Raw genomic sequence first — 18,217 nt, 5'->3', positions numbered from 1 at the left:
CTGAGACAGGAGTAGGGAGGGTACAAACAAGGAAATGGTGGACGAGGACACCCGGTATGTTTAGAGACCACTGAGTCTCACAGATTCATTGAAATTGCAGGAAACTGGAAAAGAGTAGGGGGAGACAAACGTCGAGAGCTAGGGAGGGGTCAGATTATATAGACCTGACCCAGGAACCAGGAAGTTATTACGAATGTAGGATAAAGTCTGGATTTGACTTGAAAACCTTAGGAGGAAGCTTACACTCGATGTTTAGGGGTGATTCTCTGGCCATGGCATTCAGGAAACAATGAAGATGAGTAGACACTGGATGAGGGTGTTCCATACGAAGGTGAATGGGCATCTGGTGTTTTTCACTCAGACTGTCAGGTGTAAACTTGCTGTCCCAGAGTAGTTACCCGTAGGGGCCCCCTTCCCTCCAATGCTGCTTGTGAAGAAATGATGGTAAGAGTTGTCAGGACCTTGACCAAGGTTAAGGAAACGGGCAGGTAAACGAAGGGGCCAGTGGCAGGATATGAAAAAAACAACAACAAAAGAACTGGTAGAAATTGATGCACTCAAGTAGGAAGTGGGAATAAAATAAAAAGGAGAGTGTGAGAGGTGGGTCCAGATTTTCTGCTAGAGAAACTGGGATCATAGTGGTGACAGTGATTTCAAAAAAGAGATATGGGGGAAACTGGAAATAATATGGAGAACAAAAATGAGTTTGCTGTGGGCTGTTGAGCTGTAGGTGTCAGTGAGGCTGCAGACTGATTTACCACTCCTAGACTTGCATGATGGCGTGAAAGAGTTGTTCATCATGTTTATCAGACATTCATGGGCTGTGCCCGGCACTGCGCAGCCAAGCGGACATCAAGTGACATATGGAGCTGTGTCCCAGAACCCTCGTGCCAAATAGGAATCACCTCGTCGTGCTTTCCGCTCCTAGACAGAACAAATAAGCATACACTCCAGCATGTTCTCTTAGAGCTCAAAACCCTTCCCACTTCAAGGTGTCCCTCTTGGCTTTAGACATGGGTCTCTTTTCATGTCAGAGAACATTCTCAAGACTTCTGTCCCGTTGGGGGCTCGACACCTAACAAATAGCAGTTGACCTTCCTTATCTTGCTCGGTTTGTGGCTTTCTGTGACCTAATTGAACACCTTTCTCGATAAGTTGTAAGAAAAATAAATTACAAAATACTACCTATAGTTGTAACATTTAGGGTACAGTTATGAAAATTTGCACATGTATGAATGTAGAAATGAACACATAATCGTATGTGTAAAGGTATATGTGTAAATACATGTACATATATACACATATACATGTACATGTGTATACACACATATGCATCCAAGGCAGTGTTGTGCTTAAATGCACAGGCTTTGGGATTAGGCAGGGCTGTGCACCCCTCATCTATAAAGTGGGAATAATACCTGCCTCAAAGAGCTGTTATAAGGTTCAATGAGATGATGATTATAAAATGCTTTCAAATGATTCTGGCATTAAAAGCAGACAAAAAAGACTGGAAAAGATATACTCAATTGTTAAAAAACAGTTACCTTTGACTTGCAGAATTTTGATTTATTTTCTTTTTTGGCCACACTGCGTGGCATGCAGGATCTTAGTTCCCTGACCAGAGATCAAACCCGTGCCCCCGTCAGTAGAAGCAAGGAGACTTAACCACTGGACCACCAGGGAAGTCCCTGGTTTCTTCTTTATATGCTTATCTCTTACCTAGAAAAAAGATTTTCTCTGTTATCCATCATAAAAAGACAAATGAAGATAAAACTGATTAAAAAAATTTTTATTAACGAGTTTTCTAGAGTAGCCGTTACCAATAGGGAAAAAATTCAGACATGGTAATTAATGAGTTTTTGAGTTCAAAATTCTCAGTTCGTGTATTTCCTATCCCTGGCACCTTCCTCGTGTCTCTTTGAAGGCCTTTCTCAACGGTTCCCCTTTGAAAGAAGAAAGGCTTGGTGGCCCATTGTACTAGGACCATTGTCACCCAGCCTTGAAGAAGTGACAGGCCATTAGGTCAGCAGACAGAAACCCAGTATTTTTATAGATTGCTTGGCTTTGTCTTTATTTATCTTTCTGTTTTCTCACTTCTTAAGAACTAACCTTTCCCGGATCACAAGGCTGAAAGATGAGTGGCATTGTCTCTTTTCAAATACGATAGGAATCTCCCACTAAACATATGTTTTCATTAAAACAAATCAGAAGCTACCTTTCGATCTAAAGCAAGTGCTTATTCACTATGGGACTTTCAGATCCTAACAAATGCATGGATGGCCAACAAATATAATTTCACTACATTTATCCAAACATTTGCACAGTCTTTTCTCCTTTTTTTCCATAACATCAGTCCTAAATCATCGTGTGTAATTTTATGTATTAGTAAGTGGAGCTGTTAAGGGATTAGATCAAAATCTTCAAGAGACAGCAGGATTGAAGGAAAACAATAATCCCCTTACCTGATTTAGTCTGTGCTTCGTTCACACTGAGTTCCTCTTGAGCCTATGCTACTGGATGATTGAATTGGTTTAATTCAACCTTGTAAACAAAAGGAGAAAACTTGGTCTAAGAATTAGCAAATGGGGGCATTTGGAGACTATATGAGCTTTTTCTTCACTTGGTCACTGGATTCCTGTATCTCTCATCTTACACCCTTTCTTTGTTGGCTTGAACAAGACACTTTTATAAATCAGCATTAACCTGTTATCTAGCTGACTTTGGAAAGTCCCTTATTTCATAGACTCATGAAATTTTGTAGCTAGAAAGAGCCCTAGAAGGCCTCACTTCTCAGTTTACAGGGCCGGGAGGGCGGGAGGTGGGGAGGTAAGAGATTTGCCCAAGATAATACAGCTCTTTAACAAGGAGCCAGGACTATCCATTTTCAGCTATCAGATGTTGACACTGTCACCAGTAAGTTACATTCTGAGTCACAGTCTGCACGGTCTAGCATACGTGCTACCCTGAACCTCTAAGGCCCTGTCTGAACTGTTATTGCTTAATAATCTGGAACGAGAACACTTCTGAATCCCGCCCCACCGAGTTTGCAACATCCTATGGATGCAACTAAATCCTAGGGCACAAACGACATCATCATGGCTGCATCTCTGCTTCCTCATCTCTTGACCAAGGTCACTTCACATAGCAGGTGGGATGCCATCAGCACCCCTACTTTCACATCACACTAGTTGAATGCCCACATTTTCAGGGGATAAGTACCAAAGAGGACTGTCATTGGCCCAACTTGGGTCATGTGTACATCCCAGTGTCCAAAAGGTAGGACATTCTATGTCTCCTGGTCACTTGGCCACTGGTGAGCATGGAGGGCCCTGGCTAAACCAAACAGAGTGTGTTCCTTTATAGGAAAAAGTCCTCTTGCTATACGTTTGTGTTCCTGGAAGTAGGAGAAAGACATGCCGGGCAAACAGAAACAACTATCCACTTCAGGTATCGACCACACAGCAGGTGCACTAAAGCTTTTATTTGATGGAGGCAGTCGTGGATGTGACAATGTGAAAACATTGGCTTTTGTCGTTCTTTAGAGAGGGATGAATTTTTACCTGGCAGGCATTTAGTCTTCTGGCAGATGACCTGGGGCTAGCCTTGGCTTTAGGCTTTGTTGGGGACAATCTAGAGTGGTCATTACTTTAGGACTAGAGCTGTCCTTCTAAGGTATTGCATTTTGGGGGTCTTAGCTGAATCTTGGGAGAGTTGAGCAAGGTCTCTTTCCTCTGGCGGGCTGGAACCCTATCTCCTGGCAGTGTGCAACCTTCAGAAACTCTCCTTACAGAAGAGCTGTTTTGGCTAGACCTTGGCTATGCTCTGCTGAATATTCAGCTAAAAGCTCAAGGGAACCTCTCTGCATATTTCAGGAGTTCTTTCATTCTGCAGCTTCTTCAATACCCTGCCCCACAAGCTCCTGCGGTATCTGCCACCCAGATCTCAGTTTCCTCCACTCAGCTGCTCTCTGCTTGGACTTCCCTTCCCTGAGCTGCAGCACGAAAAGTGCCCCCAGGCAGAAAGCCAAGAGGGCTCATCTCCCGAATACACTATCTGTTGTCCAGTGCCTGAAACTGTGGCTTCAAGACTTGGTACAGGTTTTTTTGTTTTTTTTTAACATCTTTATTGGAGTATAATTGCTTTACATTGTTGTGTTAGTTTCTGCTGTATAACAAAGTGCATCAGCTCTACGTATACATATATCCCCATATCTTCTCCCTCTTGCATCTCCCTCCCACCCTCCCTATCCCGCCCCTCTAGGTGGACACAAAGCACCGAGCTGATCTCCCCGTGCTATGTGGCTGCTTCCCACTAGCTATTTTGCATTTGGTAGTGTATATATTTCCATGCCACTCTCTCACTTCGTCCCAGCTTTCCCTTCCCCCTCTTCATGTCCTCAAGTCCATTCTCTACCTCTGCGTCTTTATTCCTGTCCTGCCCCTAAGTTCTTCAGAACCTTTTTTTTTTAGATTCCATATATATGTGTTAGCATATGGTATTTGTTTTTCTCTTTCTGACTTACTTCACTCATATGACAGACTCTAGGTCCATCCACCTCGCTACAAATAACTCAGTTTTGTTTCTTTTTATGGCTGAGTAATATTCCATTGTATATATGTGCCACATCTTCTTTATCCATTCATCTGTCGATGGACACTTAGGTTACTTCCATGTCCTGGCTATTGTAAATAGTGCTGCAGTGAACATTGTGGTGCATGTCTCTTTTTGAATTACGGCTTTCTCAGGGTATATGCCCAGTAGTAGGATTGCTAGGTCGTATGGTAATTATATTTTTAGATTTTTAAGGAACCTCCATACTGTTCTCCATAGTGGCTGTATCAATTTACATTCCCACCAACAGTGCAAGAGGGTTCCCTTTTCTCCACACCCTTTCCAGCATTTATTGTTTCTAGATTTTTTGATGATGGCCATTCTGACTGGTGTGAGGTGATACCTCATTGTAGTTTTGATTTGCATTTCTCTAATGATTAGTGACATTGAGCATCCTTTCATGTGTTTGTTGGCAATCTGTATATCTTCTTTGGTTGGTCCAGGTTTATTGTTGCTAATGTCCATTCATCCCTTAGAGCAGGTGTGATGCTACAACTGAAGCACAAATAGATTTGCTCCATCACCAAGCTTGTCTCTATATGCAAGGCTACTTTATATTCACAGAAAGTTTCCCCAAAACGCTGAGGACAAGTTTAAGCCCCTGTAAATGAGTTATAGGAGCTGGTAACTTAATCTGGGGTCAATCCTTTGTGAAAAGATAATAACTCTTTCCCAATTTATGTACATTTCTGTAAATTCTAATATTTATTTATCTCTTTATTTTCTTTTAAGTGGGGATACGATCATCCGTTGAAAAAGCTTTGGAATAAAAGAAAGAGAAATGGACTTAGAGTCAGAATATCTGGCTTCAAATTCCAGTGGACCTCAACATCCTTGGGCTTGAGGTTGTCTGTAAAATGGGGGTGAAAATACCAACTTTTTAGACTTGTAATGATAATGTTGAGAATACTTTCCAGACTCTTGTTATTTTCTGTTAATTGTAGTATAGGAGACTAGACAAATTTAGAATTAGGTGACATGGAAACGTGTTCTTGAAGTAGCTTTTTTCTTTTCTTCTGTGTAGCTAAATGTAATATTAATAGAATGTTTGAACATAAAGCATTTCAGAGCAACCAAAAAAATTATTATTTAAAAGGAAGACAGCGTATGCCACTTTAAAATATGTCTGTTAGCACTTGGCTTTGCCTTAGAGAAGTTTGCATTTCTTTGCTATTAATCCCTGAGTCATAAAATCTGAGCCTTTGTAAAAGAAAAGTAAAGCAGAGGGAAAAAAATGTGTGCAAAAGAATTTGCGTATTTGAGTTTTGGATCTCTAGTGTTTAACAGTTTCATAATCCAGGTTTATAACTTGTTGAGAACAACTATTTTAAGTACACTAGCTTTGCTAAAGATTAACTTTGTACATGCCTGGCAAATATGGTCAAATTTAAGCTTTGAGGGTAATAGAGAGGAATATTTTCCATCACTGCCTGTTTTCTGGATCTTTAGTAAGACACTAACACCCATCCTCTTTGAGTGTGTTAAGTTCATCTGCAAAAAAAGTGATTTAAACATTGTATCTTAGTGCACAGACTCTTAGAGGAAAGTGGAATAAGTAGGTCTCGAGAAACCAAAACTTCATTTTATCCTCACGTTACTTTTTATATCTGTTTGTTTCATTTTATATTCTCATTGAAATATAGAGAAAAATAAAATATTTAAGAAACCTCATCCTAACATACCTAGTCTGACCTGGATTCCACAATTCACAGTCATTTTATATGATTTGAAAATTTTATCATTGCTCAATTTCTTTTTAAATCATAGTATCAATCTTAAAGACATTTTATTCCAGCAAGAAGTTATACAACATTTTATTAATCTTAAAAAGGACATTATAAATGCATACACACATAAGCAAACATATACTGAAACACTTTACACATGCATACATACACATTCTTAAATATTATAAGGCATAATAGGAACAATTATATATATATATATATATATATATTCTGTTTCTACATACTTTTCCATTGTAGCTTTAGGGTGAATATTTGTTTTAAAAACCATGTGCTTTGGTATTAGGTCTATCTTTACCTCTAAGCTTATGATGTTGTCTCAGGAAGTATTTAGCGTTTGAGATTCGTTATGAGCAGACCCGAAATTAATACAGTTTTGTGTAGATTAAATCTATACCATTTCATTGGGCACATCCCCGGTGTCTTTTTTCTACTTAAAATAGTTGAATGACTTTGGCTAATGGCGAAAGCGGTCTTCTTTGCTTCTTTGGTTTTCCATCAGCAGTGCATCAGAAGGTGACTGCAAGACTGTAGGTCTGATGACCTGGTGTTTGTTTCTTGCGATGCCCAGCTGCCTTGTCCGTTTTCACTGAGGGCTTGTCACAGGTCTGTGTGGCCTGTGCGCGTGTCACCCCAGCAAGCGTGGGAAGGCAGCTACGTTTGAGTGCTTGTTTGTGCAGCCGGGAGTCGTGGCTGGCCTCCAGGGCATCCGCTGAAGACCCTGAGTGCCTGGACTGTTTGGGAGGTCATATGATAGAAGCATCACCGGTGGATACACGGCATCCCCTTGTTTTCAGAACAGGTCAGAAGGAGGCAAAAGGACCTGTGCTGACTTCTTTGCAGTGTGTTTGTACATAGATTACCACCCCAGATCATGGGAAAGAGCCAGCCAGGAGGCTCCCTTTGGTTTACGAGAGCCAGTATCTCACACCAAGGAGCCTTGTTTGAAAACTAACAGTTTAGACTTCGGTCTTTGCTGAGGTTTTCCAACTCTTTTTTAAAGTCACAGAACTTTTTTCAAAAGAAATCTTCATCTGACACCCCGTATGTAAAACTGATGAATGCTTTAATTCACATCTGGATGAGAGGATACAGGGTTTTTCCCCTTATGCCTTATCCCCTTCCCTGGCCCTGAGAAGACCCCTAGGCCCCTTGAGGCTCCATGAAGCATACTCTGAAAACCATGGCCCAAACAGACCTGTCTGTTGGCCCAAAACATGCCCACTTCTCACATTGCTTTTGATGGGAGTCCTGAACTTGCTGCCACGTTTTCAGAAGTCTTTGTTTTTCACAGTGATGGGGGAGGCATCTTGGTGCCGCAGTGAAGTCCCCATTACTGAGGGACTTGGAGCATGTGGTCTGATTTCCAGGACTTTGACCCCCCCATCTGTGAAACAAGGATGGTCAGGCAGGCATGGAAGATCCCTGGAGATCTTTGGCTGAAAGATACACTCTCAGTGGGATGGGACTGAAAGGGGCTGTTGCTGTCTGATGCATCCCAGTATACATGTGTCCCTGGATCACTTCAGGGACAGCTTCTCGGGTCCATTCGGTTATAGCTGGGTAGGGTCATAACAACTGGAGCACACCAGTGTCTGCAGAAGAAATGTCTAAGGCTGAGTTTCCCATCAGGAAGCTTCCTCTCCAGTACCTTGGGCTAGAGAGGGGTTTGAAATCCTTTTATTATTCTTTTAAAGTTTTTATTTTATATTGGAGCATAGTTGCTTTACAATGTTGTGTTAGTTTCAGGCATACAGGAAAGTGATTCAGTTCTAGATAGATATACGTATATCTATTCTTTTTCAAATTCTTTTCCCATGTAGGTTATTACAGAATCCTGAGCAGAGCTCCCTGAGCTATACAGCAGGTCCTTGTTGGATATCTGTTTTAAACATAGCCATGCGTACATGTCAGTAAATTAACACCGTGACGGCATGGTTAGGAACGGGAGAATCCGTGTGCTGGAGCTTGTGCTGACAACTTCCCACTTGTCTCCCCAGCTCCCCGGACACGGTAGCATCGTGTTGGTAGCTTGAAATGGCTGTGGGGTACTTAGTTCACCTGAAAATCAGCCAGTGCTATAAATTGGGGCTTTGTTTTTTTTCTGAGCGCTCTTTTACCAGCACACCATGAGTAGGAGGATTTGAATTACAGACCCGACACTCCTCTTCAACACTTTCTGCCTCAATTTTCCCAACTCTTAACCTTGGAAGACAATACCTGCTCTGTCTCGCAGATCTGTTGTGGAAGTCCAAGTGTATGTGAAAGAAAGAACCTTGAACGTGAACACGGTGCCAGGAGAAGTGGCAGCGCTGTCATTTCCAGTGATTACTGGAAAGACAGAGAAAGAACATGATGAGCATGAACTGAACCTATTTCCCTTCACTAAACAGAGCAAGTGTCATCATAGCAGATCTTAAAAGCGCAAAATTATATCTGCTTCTAAAGAATCATACATATCAGGCATAGGTTGGACTACCTTGAAATGCATTTAAAGCCGTTCTTTAAAATGGAACTGTAGACTGGTAAAGAACAAACACCTTCAGCACTTCCCAGGGCTGGAACCACTGGGTCCTGAAGGGGTTCTGTTGGGTACAGCCTCCAAGGTGCCCTGGTTCCAGCCCGGAGGATGCTGCTGCCTGCTGCGATTGCCGTGACACAGCACAGGTGAGGGGCTGGAAATGATTTTCTCCTTAAGGAAGGTGGGAGAAGCTAGACAGTCTCTGACTTTGTGGGTAACCCTCATCCAAACGAGGATCTGGATGAAAGGGTGGCCATGGATAATCTTATCACTGCTGGAAATTGCTCCAGGGGCTTTCCAATTAAACCTAAAAGAAACCCCCTACCCCCAATAAAGCAGTTTACAGACAAATGATTATTATTAATAAGATGATGACATAAAATCTCTACCAAGTAGACTTCAAAGAGTGTGGTCTTCACCTTCTGATGGAGCCTTATCTCCTGTTCCAGAGCACATTTAGTTAAAACCTTTCTCTTTTTCGTGGACCGAGAAGACCCTGGATGATGTTACCCTGGGCCTCTAGGGCTCTGGGGTCAAAATATTTTCATGAGTGTTGTGCACAGACAAACCTGTACCTTCTGTTTTGTACTTTAATTGTAAGCTCAGTGTATCACTTTGAAACTGTCTTAGGTAGAGTTTTTAATCTCTTTATTGCTCATAAACATCCTGTAAAGGTTAAGCGAATGGGCTTAAGCATTCGAACTGTCTCAGGGCTCCATCTCTATACCTGCTGTTTCCCTGACCTTGTGCAAGTTTCTTATCCTCCCTAAGCCTCTGTTTCTTCATCCATCAAATGGGGCTAAGAATAGTCTTTCCTTCCCTGAGGCTCTTTTGAAAATTACACACACACAGAGCTCAACTAATGTAAAGACATGAGCCTCTTCAAAGAATGAGTCAAATGGTCACATGGCCTAAATTCAAGTGGTAACCTCAGTTAGGATCTTGATCAGGGGTTCCCTGTAGAGAAACTGGAGCCAGAGGGGCCAAAGCTTATATTAGGCTGCCTCCCAGCTAGGGGAGCCCCAGAAGTCAGTCTGAATTTGTCAGCTGGCATTGAGAAGATATGGTGATGTGGGACTTTAAGCGAGGCATTATGCCTGGTGAGATCCCCCGTCATTATCCATGCTGTTTTATGGGGCTTTCCCCAGACCAGTGGGGTCCCGAAAGAATCTTCTGCAACGGTGGAGCACCGTCCCTCCGTTCATCACTCTGCGGACAACTAGCTATGCTGAGTGTGCATTCCTCACTGCAGAGCCTCCTTCTGTTCCTTTGGGCCCACACAAGTGCACACATCACACATAACCGCCGTGATCATCCTGGCACCGCACCACAGTAAAGCCAGTGGCACCCAGGACATGTGAAATAATGGAGCCTGCCAGAAAGAAGAGTCACCCATACATGTTTTTCCCAAAATAAAGATCCCAGTGCAGAGGTGCACCAAGGGCAAGATGGTGGAAATGGTCTGTCCTGGGCGCTGCAGGCAGTGAGGGGGCACATTGTCTATAGAGAATCTAAAAATTATCATCATGCCCTGTTCTAAAGAATCTCAGAAATAAAATACTCCCCTTGAAAAATATATTTTGCTGATCTAAATTACTGTTGAGTTTTAGTAATACGTATTTCAGTTTCAAATTAGCACAATTTATGATTTATCTTTTTTTTTTTTTTTTTTTTGCGGTACACGGGCCTCTCACTGCTGTGGCCTCTCCCGTTGCGGAGCATAGGCTCCGGATGCGCAGGCTCAGCGGCCATGGCTCACAGGCCCAGCCGCTCCGCGGCATATGGGATCTTCCCGGACCAGGGCACGAACCCGTGTACCCTGCATCGGCAGGCGGACTCTCAACCACTGCGCCACCAGGGAAGCCCTATGATTTATCTTTTAATAAACATAAATTCACATGAAAGTTAATTTGGAGAACTCCCAGGTATCCAGTGGGTCCCAGCATACAGGACTCAGCTGCACGCCTTAGTTTACAGAGTTAGTTCTTAGAGGTTTGAAGGATGTTCAGTAATTTGAGCACTGTTTATATCTCTAACTCTTGGGGCATTATGTAGTTAGTGTTTAAATAGCTCCAGAATAAACAATGACAGCCCAAGGACTACAGTCAAAGAAACAGAAGCTGAGTTACTTCAGTTCTACCATACTATGTGACCACCTGGAATTTTGATTTGTGTTTTAAATGTAAAACGGTGAAACAGAGTGTACATTGTGAGTTGCAGTATTTTTGCTTGGTAAGTGCAATTTTTAAGTGAAAGTGAAACGTGAAATATATTTGTTTCACGTTATGATTGTGGTTGAAAAAAGTGTTGTTGTTTAGAGGAGTAGAGTGTTACAAATGACCCAGCCTGGGGTACAATACTGCCCCGTTGTTAAGTTCAGACAAATGGATAGACGTCTATCATCCGATGTCTTACAAGGGAAGTTGATTTTACTATTTTCTCTTCATCCTTCCTTTCTGCACTTGTTCCCAAACACAGAGCTCCCTGTGGTGGAAGCAGGGTGTGCAAACAAGGTACTTTGAAGCAAGTAGAGAACTGAATTCAAACCTCAGCTCAGCCACTCAGCAGCTAGCAGGCCTAGGATGCATTGCTGGATCTCCACTTGCTCTTTTGCAAAATGCAAATACAGCCTGGAGGCAGAGTCATGGTAATTAAATCAGATGTCGCATGGAATGTGTCCACTGGTGCCTCACATGGCAGATACAAGGGCATCTCTTCCCTCTCCTTTCTCCTTTAGGGCCTGCACCAGCATTTATCTGTGTCTGCCAGTGTTCTTAGGATTACCATTCGTTCAAAGTGATATCTACGTGATATTTACAACACGTTATATATTCAACAACTAATACATGGCCACTGTTTATCATCCAGTCTGAACTTCTCTTGACTCCACTTGAAAATGCAACAGTTAAATGAGTGAATTTCTGAGTTACAGTTCAGGTCTAAAACGCTGTGTAAATCCTGCCAAATAAGGGAAGTCTTTCTTGCACATAGAAGTGGGAAGGGGACACGCCCAGACATTGTGAATTCAGGAGTACGTGAACTTTCTGTCCTTTTTGACTATTGCTGGGGGAACAGCATAGTTAAGGTAGCCACCGGCAGTGTGTCGAATCACAGCTTTCACTGGCTTCTGCGGTAAAGGGCATCCATGTATGAAGAAAGGAAAAGGGACACGACTTGTTCGAAACAGATTATTTCATTTTTGTGGATAGTTCAGTTGACATTTGAAAAGACATTTTCAGCTTTTTCTCAACCTTTCTGTCCTCTCCTTCTGTGAAGCTATAGTGTATCTAATCTTCTTTGGTTTATACCTAACATTAATTTTTCTTATACCGCATGTCTTATTGGTCGTACACTGTGTCCAACCGGATAAAGGCTATTCTGTCTTTGACCTAGCTTACAGGAGTTGTGTACAGGTCAAATTAGATAACACGTAGAAAAGATTTTATAAGTCATAAAGCAGTTACATTGTTAAACATTATTATTATCATCTTATGTAGGGGTTCAGTAAACTATGACCCACAGACCAAATCTAACTCTTTACCTGTTTTTGTGCTAACGTGGGGCTATTCTACTCCCTTTAAGGATGCTGGCTTCAAGCAGGTCTCATGTTGAACTCCCCCTTTGTATTGCGCTCCAGGTTTTTGCTTCTGATCCCGGTGCTAGTTCAATATTTGACCCCATGGCATCTGCAGTTTCTTCATCATCTTACCCCTTCTAGATTTTCTGCAAGCCCAGCAGGACTGCAAACACTTTGCTCATTGTACTCTGGTGGTATTGCTACGGGAAGTCCTTCAGAATATCTGACACAAGTGGAAATCTTCAAAGCATGTTACATGCCCTAGTATGCCTACTGCAGATGAGAAAACAGGAAACTCAAGCAACTGGTGCACAGTCTCTCGGCTCTAAATGGCATAGCAGGACTTGAACCCAGCCTATCTGAGCCCAGTCCAAAAGATGGCCTTCTGTGCCACAGAGCAACCTGATCTAGCAAGTCTGACTGGTGGGGAGCCCAAGGGATGGTTATTTCATGTCCCTGTTCATCCCAAGGTGGTTGATAAAGACCACAGGGTCTCCACCCCTGGCTGCAGTTTCCAGCTAAAGTGCAATGAATCTTTGTTTAATATGTGAAGGTGTTTTTCCCCGTCCCTTCTTCTGAATGGACCAGGTCCTTAACCACAACCCTGACCTCTTCCCATGAGTGAACGCTCCCTCCCTCCTCAGGGTCCTCACCAAGCTCTGCCTGCACCCCTCCCAGTGGTCTTGAACAGTGCACGTTCCTCCCAATCAGCCGAAAGTTCTTTGGTGGCGAGGACCCTACCATCAGAGTCAGCTTTATGCGCTCGGCCTCAGCTCACTTCCTGGCGAGCAACCGGGACTCAGTACACATTGGTTGAAGGAATTGTGAATGTGTCATCGGTTTTGTAAATGCTGGCGAGCGTTGTTTAAGAAGGGCAGCTGTGCAAAAGTCACAGAAAAAAAATGGATATGAACCCCAAGGCCTGATGAATGTCAGTGCAAACAGCGTAACTCCATGTCCTTAAAACGGTCAGCGTACCCGTGCTTCCAGGAAGTAGGGAGCCTGACAGGTTGGTGGGCAAAGACATGGGTGATGGACCCCAGCAGCAGAGGTTGCCTCAGCTTCTTACTCCATGGCTACTCCCTGGCCGTGACTTTCCCCAAGTCTGAGGGGGAAAGGTGACGTGGAAGAGGAACTCTGGCTTTCCCAGCTCCCCCAGGTCTAGTCTAAATGGGCACTTGTGTCTGAGTCACCAGGAGGTGAGAAAATGGCCACAGTTAGGACGCATGGAGGATGCTAGTTCTACATGGATTGAGTCAGCTGTGACTCAGTCATGGTTGAGAGCAGTTCATCCTATTGCGTGTATCTCTGCTTCCAAAAAGAAGAACTGGATAGAGTCGTCTTTAAGGGCTAATCTCTACATTGACTGACACCTCTGGATTAGAGTGAAACTCTGTCGGTAGAATTACATGATCTGGTTTTCCGAGAACAGTTCCAATTTCAAACGTCTCCTCCCATTTTATTTAAGTGTACCTATACTTGTCAGTTACATTTTGATTTTTAGTTTGGAAAAGGCAATCATATGTTTCAATATGCAAATAATATCTGCCCAGCCCAACTGCTTAGTGTTGGAAGTAGCCAATTAAACAAATAATTCTGACCTTCTGAATGCATTCTATAGGTTTCTAGCCAATAAATGTAGCTGAGGTCAAAATACCCCTCATTAGAACTTATTTCCTTCTCTTCTTTCTAGGTGTACCCAATGTGACAAAAGTACTTAAAGTTTCTTTATATTGCTTTGCCAATACATAGAGATTATTGATGAGGAGAAAAATATACTCCAAATGAATCTGTATATCTCATGAACTTCCAGAAGCCGTATAAAAATATTTAGTCACTAAGGAAGGAATTATAAGGCATAAGAAAATAATGTGTGCTATTAGATGAGATGTGCTAATAAGATGTGCTATTACTTTACACCTGTGAAGTAATTGTACCAGGCAATATTTAAGCTTTTAAAGTTCAAACTCTTAAAACTGAAATTAATGTTTTTAAGAAAATCAAATTAATTTTTCTAGCTGGTAAAGGCGATCCCTATGATAATTGATCATCTTGTTTACAATTGTCCTATTTCTTTGTGATTCCCAAGTTTATAATAGTGACTATTAATGGATTTGCTCTTTACAAAAGAGGTATCTTATCTATAGCCCAAAGATAAACTGCCCAGACACCTTATAAAGCAGCCACATTATTAAAGTAGTTTAGGCAGTTCTGGTCAGTTGAAAAGCTTTGGTTTATTTGTTTTTGTAAAGTCCAGCGACACAAAGTTGGCTGGAAACTGTGCTGTTCATCGCTCCCCCTCTGCAGGCTGTCAGCTTCCAAATGGGGGCAGAGAGAACGTCCTTTCTCCCCCCGGGCCTGTTCCTGCATACTCCTGAGCACCTCAAGTTCACAGGCATGACCTTGACCCCATGGCTCTATGTGGAATGGTGCCCTCTTTCAAGTTACTCTTGGTGAAGAAGGCAGGAAATAATGCTTCTGGATAAAAGAAAAAGAAAAAAAAAAAGATCAGACTAATAATATGAGGGTTAAGTGATTTTTCTTATAAATACAGGGCTTGGAAATGTGTTTTTGAATGAGGCCGTTTACCTCTACTATACTAGACATGGAGAATCCTTCACTTCTGGCATATTCCATGTCTGGTAATAAGATACTAGGGTGAGGGGCTTCCCTGGTGGCACAGTGGTTGGGAGTCTGCCTGCCAGTGCAGGGGACATGGGTTCGAGCCCTTGTCTGGGAGGATCCCACATGCCACGGAGCAGCTAAGCCTGTGCGCCACAACTGTTGAGCCAGCGAGCCACAACTACTGAGCCTGCTCTTAAAACCCGTGAGCCACAACTACTGAGCCCACGTGCCACAATTACTGAAGCCCGCGCGCCTAGAGCCCGTGCTCTGCAACAAGAGAAGCCACCGCAATGAGAAGCCCACGAACCGCAACAAAGAGTAGTCCCTGCTCACCGCAACTAGAGAAAGCCCACACGCAGCAATGAAGACTCAACACAGCCAAAAAAGTAGAAAATTTTTTTAATTTTTAAAAAATTTTAAAAAGTTAAAAAAAAGATATTAGGGTGAATGCAATTAGAAAAATAATGCCCTTTCTGGTGTGGAAAATACAGACATAGGTGTATACACGTCTGTGAGCTCTTATCTCACTGAAAAGTGATGTAAGTTGCTTATTTTTTATTTCTCTGAAGCAACACCAAAAATTCTTTAAATAGTTAAATTATCTCCATCAGGCTTTCCAAGGCCTACTTTTTTTTATGTTTGTCATAAAAGGTATAACCTGCTGTGGCCAATCTCTCTTATTTGCTTGTTTCTGTCTTTGTAATTTTTCATGTGAGCACTCTGCAGTAGCCCTTTCCCTAGGGAGCAGTGTAAGTCACTTCACATTATTAGTATGTCTTGTTTCAGGCAGGTGACAAAACAGAAAGATTTGGGGCTCTAGAATCAGAACTGGCTTTGGATTCTGATTTGCTTACTAACTAGGGAATGTGAAACAAGTTATTGAACCTTTCCAAATCTCAGTTTTCTGATCTGTAAAATGGAGATAACATCTACTTCATAGACGGACTGTAAGGATTAGAAATAACTTGGAAGTTCCATCTTGAAGGCTCTTACTGGATGTCAGCTATTATTATTAAAATAGGCAATGCCCGACACATAGTGGGCATTTAGAAGAGGTGATTTCCTTCCATCCTGAAGCACTGCACTGTCACTTAGGTTGGCTTGAGCAAATCATCAGTCCAATGACGTATCAGATGATTGAGGATACTAATGGGAGCTCTTCATTGCAGCTGATCTTATTGCTATGTGTCTGTTCACATTTTACTCATGCTTCTTCGTTACATTTCTAAAACTTCCCTCTCTCTCCCTGGTTTATTTTCGCTACCACCATATTGTTTTCAAATATTGATTTGCCAAGTATCCCTAAATAAATAAACATTTGCGTTGAGAGTGCAAGGCCTTTATAACTGAAACCAGTATCTAGTTTGTTTCAATAAGGCTTAGGTGGAATTTTCATGTTTGCAATTTAAGCAGTCATTCTGGATACTTACTGGTTACTTCCCTGGCTCTATCTGTCCTAGTAACAAAGTAGACAGGGATTTATATAAGGAATGAAAAATGATCTCAAATTGTTTAAGGGTGTTTATGTATATTAGAAGGCAGAATGATGCCGCATTTTCCTAATTTCTTTGTTCTTAGCATCGAAGTTCAGACTCTTCCACTAGCAAAATACACATACGTGATCTTTCTGGAAATTATAAAATTCATTATTTGAAGTTAGTGAGCTTAAAATGTCAAGCCACCAGTTTATTTCTTGTCTTTAAATTGTATCAGAAACTGAAGACACACCTCGTCCATCTAATTCATCACTTATTTGCCAAAAGATGTTTTCTGCTTGTATAGCTCTTCTCAGATAATTTTCAAAAGGTGTTTGAAAACCTTTTTTTTCTTCCCTGAGAAAATGTTTCGGTCTTCTCTTCCTTGAACTTCACTTTTTGGTTTGGCCAAACACCGTATAAATGAATGGCTCACGGACTAAGCACTTTGACTCACTGAAAGCTCAGCCTCAAGTAGATTGCTTAATATTTACCAAGTGCTCCCAAGGCTTCAGGCACATTCAGCCTCTTCAGGCATCCTGTGTTTGGCATGAGTTGAATTCTATCTGACTTATTCTGCAATGGGGGAACACTGGAGTGGTCTTTAAGGCTGAGTTAACGGGCTCTCTGCAGAATCCTTTAAGATTCCCGGTGACAGGTTTGCATTACATATGGTCATTTCCTGTGGTGTCTTTGGACTCAAATTCCTGCAGCTGGCTCATACTGGATGAAATTCTTAAGCAATTTAAGGTTCAAAGTGGCCCTTGACTTACTTACCCCAAGGAAATAGGACTTGCTAAACCTTGATTTATTTCCCATCGCCATAATACTCCAGAAGGTCCACCTTCTCAACACATGATCATTCAAGAAATGGCATCAACTGCTCTAAGAATTAAGAATTACCCTAACCAGAGGGAACACAAATAGTTTTTCCTTTTCTCACCAGCTTCCAGTAATTGCCCTAGTTCCAACTGCACCAAATACAGCTCCACTTCTAGATTTTATTTGTTGCATTTATTATTTCCCAAGAAAGGCCCCAAACTGTTAAAATAACAAAAGAGTGGGCCATGAATTGTCTGTTGTTTCTTTCTAAATTAATCTGTAAAATAATCTGGTCACAATAAAATAGTGAGATAATTTTTTAGAGGGAGGGTTGAATGGCTCTGTGGCTTCTGATATCCTTGTGAAAAAATAAGCACGTGAGAATGGACAGAGAGAGGGGCCCAGTCTTACCCAGATGTTAAAAGCACTATATTAGTACCAACACAGGAATAGACAGACAAATTAGCAGAGCGGACTAGAGATCAGATATAATGTAAATATTTATAGGAATTGGGTATATTATAAAGATGACATTCAGAGCAATGAGAAGGATGAATTGTTCTTTAATTCATGTTGGATCAACTAGCTAACTATTTGGGAAAAAAATAACAAAGCTGACTACATAGCCAAAGCTGACTGCCTTTGCCAAAATAAATTCCCAATGAATCAAAGATTCCAACATGAAAACAAACCATGAAACTACCAGACAAGTTTTTAAAAATAACTCTGGAGTGCATAAAGCCTTTTGAAGCAAGACACAAAACATAAAATCTATAAAAGACGAATATGTTATGCTTGAGTATATAGTAATTAAAGTACCATCAACAAAGTTAAATAACAA

The 18,217-nt window shown here is 41.8% G+C and overlaps 1 protein-coding gene across 20 annotated transcripts in view; it reads left to right on the top strand.

The window, feature by feature from the left end:
* The window catches only part of THRB (thyroid hormone receptor beta), a 397,985-nt gene that overhangs the window by 130,518 nt on the left and 249,250 nt on the right, over positions 1–18,217 (top strand). For 2 of the 20 annotated variants that reach the window (XM_089911218.1, XM_089911221.1), the window contains exon 3: positions 3,892–4,091. The exons of the other annotated variants lie outside the window; for them this stretch is intronic. The gene's annotated coding sequence lies outside the window, so the exon portion shown is untranslated. The remainder of the gene's footprint in view (positions 1–3,891; positions 4,092–18,217) is intronic. 20 annotated transcript variants of the gene reach the window in all.

The sequence above is a fragment of the Delphinapterus leucas genome, chromosome 4 (assembly GCF_059928025.1).
Source record: "Delphinapterus leucas isolate spDelLeu-1000000601 "Yukka" chromosome 4, BTC_Dleu_Yukka2, whole genome shotgun sequence".
NCBI lineage: Eukaryota > Metazoa > Chordata > Mammalia > Artiodactyla > Monodontidae > Delphinapterus > Delphinapterus leucas.
Note: the sequence above shows the minus strand (reverse complement) of the source record. Positions and strands in the feature narration are given on the sequence as shown.